Source organism: Pongo pygmaeus, chromosome 13, assembly GCF_028885625.2.
Source record: "Pongo pygmaeus isolate AG05252 chromosome 13, NHGRI_mPonPyg2-v2.0_pri, whole genome shotgun sequence".
In the NCBI taxonomy this organism is placed as follows: Eukaryota; Metazoa; Chordata; class Mammalia; order Primates; family Hominidae; genus Pongo; species Pongo pygmaeus.
Genome location: NC_072386.2, coordinates 110,029,856 through 110,043,556, shown reverse-complemented (window position 1 = coordinate 110,043,556; position 13,701 = coordinate 110,029,856).

Here is a 13,701-nt window from a genome sequence, read left to right as displayed (position 1 = left end):
GTTGGGAAACTGTGAATCCCGTATCATTTTCTGTGGGTTAAAGTCTGAATAATATAAAACCTTCTGCAACCTTCTTTCAGACCTTGTTGGAAGTGAAAAAAACACGATTTCTGGTCTGCAATTGCTGTTACTTCCTTTCTTTAGTCTCAATCTTTTCATTTGAGGAAAGTGATTGTGGGCATGGTGATATGCTAGGTCTCTTTCAACCCTGAAAAAGATTTTACTTGAGAAAATTGCTTGGAACCTGATACAGTTTGGATATATGTCCCTGCTGAATTCTCATGTTGAAATTCCCAATGTTGGAGGTGGGGCCTGCTGGGAAGTGTTTGGATCATGGAGGTGAATCACTTATGAATGGCTTGGGCCATCCCCTTGGTGATGAGTGAGCTCTCAGTCTGAATTCACAGGAGATCTGGTTGTGTAAAAGTGTGTGGCACCTCCCTCATCCTCCCTCGCTCCAGCTTTTGCCACATGATATGCCTGCTCCTGCACTACCTTCTGCCATGACCTCCCTGAGGCATCCCCAGAAGCTGAGCAGATGTTGGTTCCATGCTTGTACAGCCTGCAGAACTGTGAGCCAATTAAATTTCTTTCCTTTATAAATTACTCAACCTCGGGTATTTCTTTATAGCAAAGCAAGAACAGCCTAATACAGAATCCAAAGTGTGTGTGTGTGTGTGTGGGCAGGGTTGGTTTAGATAGGGTTTCACTCTGTTACCCAGGCTGGAGGGTAGTGGCATGATTGTGATTCACTGCAGCCTCAACCCCCTGGGCTCAAGCGATCCTCCTGCCTCAGTCTCCTGAGTAGCTATGACTGCCCCAAAGTTTTTATTAAGTGGCACATTTAGCTATGAATCATAACTCACAGGATCAAGAAAGGAAAGAAAAGGAAGGATAGAATCCTGAGCAAGAAAAAAAAGTAAAAGCAGATGTCCTATCTTGATCTGATCTTTTCCAGGAAAGTTCAGCCCTTTTTCAAAAGCCCTCAGCACAAAAATATTCTGCCTTATGTCATTGACTCACAGGGGCAGGTCAAAACTAGTCTTATATCTGTTGCTTTAACTTGACCTGAGTATAGAAGAGAGCTGAATACACAAGAGATCAGGCAATGGTATTAGGGGAAAATGCAGCTGAGAAAATCCAAGGAAACGTGCAGAAAATGTTTTTCATTTGCCACTTTTTGGGGCTGCTTGAGGTAGGGACTTGGTATCTCATTACCCCTTCAAAGAATCATCTGCCATGGTTTTCAGTTTCCCTACAGGAGGAATTGTGAATAGGTTCATTAGGCTGTGAATTAGTGGTCTGAATATTTAGTTTGAAATCGGGTTTTGTAGTGGAACAAGCTGAGTAGACTTAGGCCGTATAAACTCTTGAAATTATCATTTTGTTCATCTGTCAAATGGGAAATAGCGTATATATTTACAGGAAAATTTAACACCATATGGTATATGAGGAGTTTGCTGATGTTGGAGCCTGATGAACCTGAATTCAAATTCTACCACATTTTCATCATCCCTTCACCATGACTATTTGATTTCTTCTCTGTTTTGCTCACCTATCCAATACCTCTTCTCCATCTCTCACTCTTTGCTCAGACATTGCTACCTATTTCATGAGAAAATTGATGAGAACATCTACAAACCCTATCACTATTGCCAGCCTACTGGGATTTGGGCCTCTATACTTTCTTTCCCTCCTGTTTCTATAAATTATTGTTCATGCCTGTAGATATCATCTCTGCCTTTCTCCATCCCAGCCAAACCTCCTCTCAAGGTCACTGCTTTAGTAATCTAGAAATCATCCTGGCTTGCCTAAATCATAATTTTTCCCCTCTCCAGATAACCTTGTCAATTAGCATAGAAACATGATGTAATGCCCACCACCCCCCCCCAATGGTTTTAAAAAAATACCCTAGACTCCAGGCTCATGGAGACAGCCCCATTTGCAGTAAATACCACCTCTATTCTTCCAGTTCTTCAGACCAGAACTCTGGGCTCGTCTTTGGCTCTTTTTTTCTTTTTCTCTCATACTTCTCATGACTACTGCTATCATCAGCTCTCCAGGAAAATAGGAGCAGCCTCCTCTCTGGTCTCCATGCTGCCACCCTTGCCCCCTCAGTCTATTCTCCTCCTAGCACCCAAGTAATTCTTTTACAATATGAATCATCGTTGTCATTTCCCTACTCAAAATCCTCCTCTGATTAATAGCTTCCCATCTTATTCAGAATATAACAAGTGACTCTGACTGGACAATAACTTAGGCTGCCCTGTGTCATCTGGACCCCTTGGGATTTCATCGAGGAAAAATATTCTCCCCACTTGCATGCAGCTCACACCAGATTCACTTTCTTGCTGTTCCTTGATCCCACCAAGCTCATTCTCTCCTTAGAACTCGAGCTTGTGCCATTCTCTTTACTTACCATGCTCTCATCCCAGATGGCTTTGTATAGATTGGCTTCTTATTTCTTCCGTGCCTCTGCCCAACAATGACTTTCAGAGAGGTCTTTGTCAACCATCCTATATGAAAGTAGCACATGCTGTCTTTAAACTATAGTTTATAGTTTTCCCATGGCACTCATTACCTCTCATATGATCAATTCCTTTATTTATTGATTGGATTATGATCTGTCTTTCCTATGAGGATGAAAGCATGCTACTCTGTTGTATCCCCAGCCCCTAGAACAGTGCCTGCCATATGATAGAAACTAAAATGGCTTCAGATAATTCATTCAACTTTGCTAAGTCTGGCTTTCTTTAATTCTAGAAATTGAGATAATATTGCCTATTTTGTAAAATTGCCATAAAGATCAAAGATAAGATATATGAAATGCACGGCATGTAGCAAGAGTACAATGAAGGGCATGCATTATTATTAATGTTGTGTGGATTAACTGGAATAATGTATGCAAAAGTCTTGGCATACTGACAACAGTCCAGGTTTTATAGTTGCACAACTGAGTTCAAATTTCAATTCTGCTTTTTACAAGGAAATGGACTTCAGAAAAGTTACTTAACCTCTTCTTAGTTTCAGATTTTTCATCTGTAGAATAAAAATAATAATATCTTACTTGCACAGGTAATAAAATCCTGCTGACATATTGCAGGTGCTTGATAGAGATGCAATACTGTGAGGCTCAAATAAGGTCTGCATATAAAAGTGCTTGGCACAGATTGTGGAATTGCTAAAGTCAGGAAAATATATTCTTGACCCACAAGTGCTTGACAGTACAGGCCACTCTTAAATCACTGTGGCAGGAAGAACAATGGCCCCCAGAAAGACTACATCCTAGTCCCCAGAACCTGTGGATAGTTAGGTTATATGGCAAAGAGGACTTCAGGTTGCTAATCTGCTGACTTTAAAATAGAGAAGTTATCCTGGATTATTGGATGTTGCCAATGAAATCACAAATGTCCTTAAAAGGAAGAGAATGGCAAAAGCAAAGAACCAGACAGATGGTAGCATGAGAAAGACTCACCTGGCATTGCTGGTTTTAAAGGTGGAAGAAGGGGCCATAAACCAAGGTATGTGGGTGGCCTTTAGAAATTAGAAAGATCCATTCAACAAATTGTTCTCTACAATGTCTAGAAAGAAATGCAGCCCTGCTGACTCCTTGATTTTAGCCCAATGACACTCATTTCAGACTTCTGACTTCCAGAACTTTAAGATAATAATTTGTATTGTTGAAGCCATTCAGATTGTGGTAACTTGCTGAAACAGCAACAAAGATAATCACTAATCAACTCTATAATACAGGTGATAACATATCTGCCCCTCATATCTGTGAGGCTTATGGCAAGATTAGAAATAGAGAGTCCTGGCCTGCAGCCCACTTGCCTTCTCTTTTTACTCCAGCTTTTTCTTACATCAAGCGGATCTTCATGTGCTTGTGTGTGGAAATCCCAGGCCTCAAGTTCACCCTTCCATCTAAGACATACCCTTCAGGCACCCTTCATACCTAAAGATGTACACATCAACAGCTGAGTCCATTCTCAAGGCCCCAGATCCATGGATAGGACCCTGCAAGTAGACTTGGAGCAGTCCAGGTGGATCATTCTGGGCATGATGCAGGGTCTGGAAGTTTGGCTATCCCCTATATGGGAATCCATATAGTTCTTACCTCCTTTCCCCGAAGAAGAACCAGAGAGAGGTTCTCTAAAGTAGCACTCTGAGTACATCTTTCTGTGATGATGGCAGTACTCTATATATGACCTGGCATTTGTAACTATGGAGCACTTCAAATGTGGCTAGTTGACTTCGGAATTGATTTTTTTTCATTGTATTGTATTTTAATTAATTAATTTAAATTTAAATATTCTCATGTGGCTAGTGACTCCTATATTAGTTAGCACAGCTCTAAAACACAGGGTCCATGACAGGGTGTCCAGTTGACAAGGTTTTCAGGTGATACTGATGATGACATACATGAAAAGAATGGGGAAAATGTTTTGAATGCAAATATAAAAAAGCTATTAATCCTCTAAGGAGAGAATCCATGGTCTTCTTAAAGGAAATTAGTATCTCAGTTAGAGTTTGATAGGAATTCTGCTCTCTCTCTCTTTCCTTCAGATATTTTGGCACATGCTCTCCTTTCTGGGTAAATTTTTTTCTGGCCTCTTAGGGCTTGGTGCTAGCTTACAGCATCAGTTAGTCTTTGCTGTGTAACAAATCACCCCTAAACACTGCAGCTCAAAACAACAACCAGTGATTTTGCTTATGATGCCATTTGGCAGTTTGGGGTGGGCTCAGCAGATAGTTCTTCTGGTGGAGGAGATATTGATCCCAGTCTTTGCTGGGATCAATCACGTGTCTCTAGTCTACTAGTGGGCTGGTTAAAATAATCTCAGCTAGGATAATTCATCTCTGTCCTACATGGTCTCTCATTCCCCAGCAGGCCACTTTGTTCATGTAGCCATTGCAGATTCCCAGGAGAACAAATGAAGGCTCCCAAGGCTTCTTGAAGCTTAGTCTCAAACTAAGATACTAAGGAACTTCAAAATTACATAATGAAGATAAAATGCAGGAGGAAATAAAAAAAGTGAATGTTTTAAAAAATCTACCTTTCACCTCTTGTAGTTTTCCAGTATCCTGTAGTTGAACCTATGTGCCTGTCTTAGTTCAGGCTGTTATAACAAAGAGTCATGGACTGGGTGTCTTAAAAACAACAGAAATTGATTTCTCACAGTTTTGGATGCTGAAAGTCTGAGATTACAGTGCCAGTATGGCCAGGTGCTAGTGAGGGCCCCCTTCCAGGTAACAGACAGTTGTCTCCTCCTTGTATTCACATGAGGCCGAAAAGAGGATGAGAGAGCAATCGGGTTTGTTTTTTTTTTTTTTTTTTTTGGCACTATTCTCATTCATGGGGCTATACTCTCATGACCTAATCATCCCCCAAACACCCCACCTCCTAATCCTATCACATTGAGGCTTAGGTTTCAGCATGAATTTGGGGGGGATACAAACCTTCAGTCCATAATAGTGCCAGACACTAGACTTCTAATATTTGTCTTTCACTTAATTTTTACCTAACTTCATAAAGAAGACACTTTAATAAATATTATCCCCAATTTAGAGATGTGAAAAGCAAGGACCAGAAACTTTTCAAGTTGACACAACACATGGCAGACCTGGGGTCAAGCCTACCGGTGTCTGATTGTAAATCAGAGTTTCTCAGCCTTGGCATTACTGGTATTTTAAACTAGATTATTCTTTGCTGGTGGGGGGCTGTCTTGTGCTACGTAGGATGTTTAGCAGCATCCCTGGCCTCTGCTCACCAGAACTCAGTAACAATCTTCCAGTTGTGACAACCAAAAAATCTCTGGATATTGCCAAATGTCTCCAAGGAGTGGTGGGAGAGATCAGAAATAGCCCCTAATGGAGAATCACTGCTCTAAATCATGGTTTTCACTCCACCTTCCAATAATGCCTCTCTTTGAGTGAGGGAGTGGAATCCTACTTACAGTCAATGCTCAGTATATGCCTTCAGACTGAAGAGGAGGATTGAGGCAAAGCTGGGGCAGTAGGATTGAGGCGGAGCTGGGCCAGGGGTCAAAGCTGCTACCACCATTCCAGTAGGCTCCTCTCAGAGCTCTCTATTCAGCGTTAAGCCTTTCCTTTTTCCAAATGCTCTCAACTTCTCATTATGAACTCAGCATCCTCTACCGGGTCACAGTTGGTGAGAACCAGCCAGTTCTCCCAGAATGTGAAACAATGGCCTCAGAGCAAGCTAAAGAGAAAGCTCTAAGTTGGAATGGCTTTACCATCAGTGGCAGGGAGCTAAATATTTCATCTTCATAAAATAAACATAGATCATCTCATCATGAAATATACATAAAAATGTTTAAACATGTTAATTATTAAACCAATATTGATTCATATTGGATGAGGCATTAAGGGAAATTTAGCTAATGTATTTAATATCTCCTCCACAGTTGACTAGTATCAGAATTCATCATATCTAACCACCAATAATCATAAAAGTGGCAGACAATATTTATGATTGGGGTGAGTGAGTGCCAGACAGGAAGCAATGAGGATGGAGGAAATATGAGGATCTAAAGGACAGAGCCTTTCAGTTGTCACAGCTCATCCTTGGAATTTCAGACATAAATCACTGGGTACAGTCACATCATCAAAGTTTGATAAACCTTTCATATTGGGACAGTTATTGAATATCATTTGGACCTGGCTTCCTTCTCAAAAATGAAATGGCATGGCTGATGCAATATAAAGATAGAAAGAGAATTGGGGCAGAGCTTTAAAATCCTGGATTTGAATTCTATCTCACTGATTTTTACAGCCTTAGGTTCTATTTACTCATCTGCAAAATGGGGTAATAATATTTGTGGGTGGCATTTTATTCTCATCATTTTATATGTTTTAATCTTACCTCACCAAATGGATTTCAAATCTCTAGGAGTAGAGGCTTTTGCCTTTTGTATTTTTTTCTTCTGTGTCCTGATAACAATTTATTTAGTTATTTTAGTTATTAAAAGCCCTGCTGTGGAATTAGAAAAATCTGGATTTGAATTCTGAATCTTGAGCAAGTTTCTTTGTGCCTCAAGTTCCTCGTCCTTATAACAATTCACCTGCCTCATGGGTTCACTGTGACTATAACCTGACACAATGTGTATAAAGTGTTAAGAATGTAGCATACAGGATATGTTAGGATACTTGGTGGCTGTTATTTTTCTCTTAGAGCAGTGACAGAGATCTAAGCTGATAATTATTCAACGAAATTTCAACAGGCTGTTTTTATCAGTAATTTATGAACTTTGAACACGGGACGTAATTTTAAATATCAGTCCCTGTGGATAACTGTGGAATCATGCAAACGAGCTTCTAGCCCAAACACTGCCTCTATTAGGGCCAAATCTTGAGAAGAAACTCGGCTTGTTGTGCCTCCAAGTTTAGTGTCCTTCCACCTCCCCCCAGGTTCTAGTGCTTGGAAGGAAAAATTTCTCTTTGATGTGAAGACATTCTTGGGAAGAGCTAGTTCGAGTCCCTTCTCTGCCATCCATTCAACCTCGGAGACTCAATTTCCTCTTCTGTAAAAGAGAGATCAAAATATCTAACTCACAACTTCATTTTGAGTATAAAAGAAACTTAAAAAAAAAACACAGACACATTTTGCCAATTTAGATATGTTAGCTATTATATTTTCCAAATTTTGAGATACTTTTTTATTTAACATTTCTGAAATTGGAATATCTTACAATTGACATGTACATTAATGTAGTGCTTCTCTCTTTTTCTCAAGGAGCTCTTATTAAATCAGTAGCATGTCTTATCATTGGAAATGTCTTCAAATCAAGACAGAATGATATTATTATCCATCTCACCATAATTGTATAGACAGACCCTCCTAAGAAACAGCAGTGCTTCCCCCTAGATCAACTATTCTGGGGTCAGGTAGTTGCTAGTAAGTGAAAAAAGTCAGTGAGACCTAGACGTATTCTCTTATTTTCTTCTGCAATAAAGTATATCAACTTACTGTGGGGGTATTCCTCAGCTAAGATGTGGGGAAAATGTCAGACACATGGATATTTCCCAAGAACGTATTCCTGAGATGCATTTTGGCATCTAGGAAAAGTTGATGAGAAATGGTTTGTGTATCAGGACCCATCAAACTTTGAGACTGAAAACCTCTCCAGCAGTATTTCTTGGCTACCAGATGTTACACAGCTGCATTGCAAATTATTATCTGAGCTCAAAAGGGAAGAAAAGAGAGGATTGTTGAAGCCATGAAGGGACATGACACAGTAAATGGTGCATTTAATTTCAACTTAATGTGAGAGATAGCATGCATTAGATAAATATTGTCTGATCATTAAAAACATATTTATGGAAGTTTAGCAACTTTGTTGGGGATGTGTGTCTAATAATACAGAATTGTGAGGTCTCAGAAACATATTTGTCTTAATCGATTGGTGTTTAGTTTGGATTATTGACTGTTAAATCAAAATAAAAGTTTTCACTTGAGGTTTTGCATTTCATTCATGACAGATTTGTCTTCATCCACATACTCATATTGGATACCAAGTTTGCCTATAAAAAAGCCCACTCTAACAGAATCACAGAATTTCTATGTTGGAAAAGTTCTTAGAAATCCAATCTCCTTCCAGCTTTTTTCCGTGTAAGTACATTTTATCTGCTTTGAATTACAACTATATTTTCTGAATAGATGTAGTGTTACTATTTTGAGGAAAATTTTGAAAAGAAAACAGATCATCTGTATTCCTTTCACTATACAATTCCCTTCCATTTCATTTTCTGTATATCTCTGTGGGTTTTGTACATAGTGATAATTGTGGTATACGGGTAAGTTATTTCTAAACCTTCTTCTTCATTGTTACTACATAGTTTTCATGATTGCTAGGTTTAATAACATAATACTAGAATAACATAATACTAGAAAATGGCTGTGCTGGCTGGGCATGGTGGCTCATGCCTGTAATCCCAGCATGTTGGGAGGCTGAGGTGAGCAAATCACTTGAGGTCAGGAGTTCGAGACCAGCCTTGCCAACATGGCGAAACCCTGTCTCTACTAAAAATACAAAAAATAGCCAGGTGTGGTGGTGTGCATCTGCAGCTCAACTACTTGGGAGGCTGAGGCATGAGAATACCTTGAACCTGGGATGGAAGGCGGAGGCTGCAGTGAGCTGAGATTGTGGCACTACACTCCAGCCTGGGTGACAGAGCAAGACCCTGTCTCAAGAAAAGGGAAGGGAAGGGAAGGGAAGGGGAGGGGAGGGGAGGGGAGGGGAGGGAAGGGAAGGGAAGGGAAGGACTGTGCTACAACATACTGAACTATTTTCTTTCTGCTATTGAGACTTTTAAGTTGTGTCTAGTGGAGCCAGACTGCCTAAATTATAATCTTGTTTCTACCCACTTATCAGCAATATGACCTTGGATAAGTACCTTAATGTTTCTGTATCTCAACTTTCTTATTAGTAAGATGGGGACAATATTAGTATCTCCGCATAGAGTAGTTGTGAAGATTAAAAAAATTAACCTGTGTTAAGCATTTGAAACTGGCACACAATGGACACCTCGTAAGTGTTGGTTATTATGTTGATAAATAAGTTAGCTGTAATTATTATGGATATTCTTCCCTAAAATGTTGAAACATGTTTTTCTTAAAGATGACACCCAAGCCATTTTCATAAAATTTCATAGAAATTGTGACTTAGACCCTTTTTGAACATTTCCAAAGTCAAATAATCGATTACCTACCTAGACAGGTTATTTCACTATGGGATGGCTTTAATTATTGGGAGTCTTTTCATGTTTAATCTAAGTGAAGCTTCCAGTGAATCCCATGCAATAACTAGGTTCTATCCCTGTAATCATGCAAATTTTTTCAGTACATTGAATCTCAAAGCATGTTCGCCTGGACACTAGTCATCCCCAAATTCAAGCCATTCAAGTTGCATTGGTTCCACCTTTAAAATGTTTTGAAACCATTCTCTCTTTTCTATTTTCATCACCACCACCCTGGTTAAGCCCTCATCCCTCCAGCCCTTGTTACAAGAGCCTCCTAGTTGGCTTCTACATCTGCCTTTGGCACATAGCCACCAGACTGGTCTGATACAAAAGCTAATATGATCACACAATGTGTCCATGAATGGCCCGGGCTACCTCTAGTGACCATGTTCCTACCTCTGCCAGTAGAGAACTATGGTCTTAAGGACCTTGGCTTTGATTTTAGGAGAAAAAAAGCTAAAAAAGCACATGAAATACTCTACAGTTTGCACAAAACCATGAAGATAAATCTTTCAATTATGCAATTAGAGACTAGGATGCTGAAAGAGATGTTAAATAGATCCTTTCAAGGTAAAGTGTTACATGATTAAAGTTATATTATTTTTCCCAAAAAGGCAAACACAGGGAGCACCAACATGGCAAAAAAAAAAAAAAAAAAAAAAAAAAAAAAAAAAAGCATGCAATGATGTGGGGGTTTATAAATAACTTCAGGAAAGAATTGGCTGCAATAATTTTATTTGTATATTTATGTGTGTGTGTATATATGTTTGCATATGTGCATATATATGTGTATTTGTGTGTATGTTTTCCGCTTTTTAATTGCTCTTATTTATACTTATAAAAATAGTATACACTCATGTTTAATTGATGAAAATGTTTTCAAATGTCCTATCCTTATGTCCTGCCAGTCTCTAGAGTAGGAAAGCAATATTGTTGTTCTAGGATAACAAATAAGAGGCTCAGAGAAGAGAAGCTTGCCTATATAAGTTAAATGAGCAGATCAAGACTAGACTATGAAAACACAGAGGCAGAGAGAAATAGGGCAATAAGGTCAGATTCCAAAGTCAGAGAGATCTGGGTCTGTATCATACATATGCAAAACCATAGGCCTCAGACAAAGCTCTTTAACCCTTCTGACTAGTTTCCTCATCTGTACAATTAGAGCTTAATGCCTGCTTTTTAGGACACTTGTAAAGATTAAATCAGATAACATCTGTGAGGCACTTGGCCCAGAATCTAGCATCTACTGGCTGGCTCAATACATGAGCTTTTTCATTCCCACCATCCTGGCCCCTGTCTCCTTTTCTTCTGGCTCCACTTTCCAAAACAACTCAACTGAGATGATGTAATGCTTCAATTGCCTGACCCAGGCCTGCTGTGGGATCGTGGCCACCGGCCTTGCTTGATAAAAGCACTACATAAATATGCCTCCTGGAAATGCTGACATGACCCCAGTTACCGTCAGGTGACACCTTTGGAGGAAGAGAAATGGATGTTTTGGTCCCAGCCTGTAACTCTAGAGAGAACTGGCCATAGGCCCAGCTTCATACTTGGGCATCTCTGGACTCACAGGTGTTAGTTAAACCCAACGTACATTACATCCCATCCACAGATTAAAGCTCATTCTGGATGGATATGCCCTTCAATCCACCTGTAGTTCTTTCCATCTCACCCCTCTTCGTATGTTGTGCATGTTCAGAGATATGTGGAAAGAGCTGGGTTTGGAATGAAGATATTCAAGTTCAAGTCCTGCTTTGCAACTTGCTGGTTCAGTGACCAAAGACCAATTAACCCAAAGGCAAATTCAACCTCAGTTTATCCAGAAAGGAAGAATGATGATTGCTTGTGTCATGGGTTTAAGCCAGGATCAGCCTCAAGCCTCCTTTGGAAGAGATGATAAGTATGCTGTTCTCCCTCTCGTGTGGCTTTTCCTGGAGGGTATCCAAGTTAGCTTGACTCTGTGAATGTCCAGGTTCTCCAACTTCCCTGGGCAGGGACAGGAGAACGCTGTCCTCCAGATCTCTGACCCTCACTTCATCACTGGACCCTTCCAGAGAGGACTTACAGGACCCCTAACTTTGGATTCTATCTGCCCGGTCAGGCTCAGACACAGAAATAAAGACAAGGCCTCAGTATCTGCCTGCCCCCTTCTTAGACTGGGGCAGGGGCAGGAACTGAGCTGCATAGACATGAGGAAACCATAATCAAGACCCCGGAGTGTTTAAGGTGCCACCCGGCAGAACACATCCTGTCTTTAGCATGCCAGCAGTAATAAGCAGGAAAGAAGTATTAGGCTCAACCAGTGTCATTCACTGTGGATGGGGAGCAGGGTGGGATACAGCAGAGAGGAAGAATGGCAGTGGTTGAGAGCACTGGCTTTGGAGTCAGCCTGCTGAGGTTTGAATTTTGACTTCCTCATGTCTCAAAGAGGTGAGCTTGGGTGAGCTGTTTTACCTTTTTTATCCTCAATTTATCTTCTGTCAAATAGGATTAAAAATACACCTACCTGTTATGTTTAATAAGATTACAATCACGTGTTAATACATATCAAGGCTGAGCAACTCTTGAATCAAAGGAAACTCTGCATGAATATTATTTGTTATAACTAAGAGCTATGCCTACTGGGTACCAGTTTCCAAGGTAAGCCTTTTACCCGCATTGTCCCCTTTACTCCTCAGGACAACTCCATAAAGTTAGTTATCATCAGCCCATTTTACAGATGAGAAAGTGGGGGATAAGACTTGTTGTGTCACCTGCCCAAGGTCATGCAAGCTAGCTTCACTCTGGTCTGACTCCAAAGCCTTGACTCTGAACCCCTGAACCCATATGCAGTGGGAACTTACATTTTCATCTATAGAATGATAACAGTAAACATCTATTGATATGTTAAGTATCTCTAAATATATGCATGTATTTAATCTTCATAGCAACTTTTTGGGGTAGGTGGCTATATCATCACAATTTTTCATGTGAGGAAACTGAGGGTATTAACAAAAGTAATCTTGAAGGTTTCTTCTCAATCTATAATTTATTTAATTAAATTCAATGTTTTCCAAGTGTGTTCAGTGGAACACTAATTTTGTAAGTTTCTCTATAAAATAAAGGCTTCCTGCTGCAAACACATTTTGGAAACACTGCCCAGGAAAGCCCCTCTTTGAGCTACACAATGCATATTTACATATCAAAGGGACAGAGGAGCCCTGTAGGGAGAAAACCTGTTAAACTTTGTTTAACCCAGTGTTTTCCAAATGGATTTGACCAGAGAGACCCACCACCCCTTCTCTCCTGCCTCACACACCTGCACATCTGTCAACATGCTGCAAAGCCTTTTGGCAAAGTTCATTCTAATTCAACTCAACTTACAATCATTGAAGGTCAGGTCTGTACCCATCCCTATAGCTGCTGGACTTTCAGGGCTTGCAAGAGAAGTTGTTCTGCCTTTCTGCAAGTTTATAATCTTGGTAGAAAAGAAAAGTGCACAATAAATATTTAGAAAATACCCCAAATCATTAATATAGATGTTTGATGCCAAAGATGCGTCCTCTGGAGACAGGAAAGTGGTGGGGGAGATTAGGAATAGCCTGGATGAAGGAAGAATTTAAGCTGAACCCCATGCAGAATGAGTACCTCAGCCTGATCTGCAAAAAGAAGGCAATTGGGCTATTGAGAAATCTCCTAGCATCAAATAAACACTTATTTATCAGTGATGAGGAAATCCCATTCCTAGGACTAGGTGGTTTCATGCTCACAATAACAGATACTTTTCTTGCAATAATTTCAATAACGTGGGTTGCATATAGTTATTATTAGGATTATTATTATTATTAAATTAGATGATTAAATGGTTATAAAACCTAAATATCTCTGAGCAAATCCTGTGTTTGATTTGATTCATCTGTTTCTAGTACCACCACAGACTCTATGACTCCTGCAGGGTTC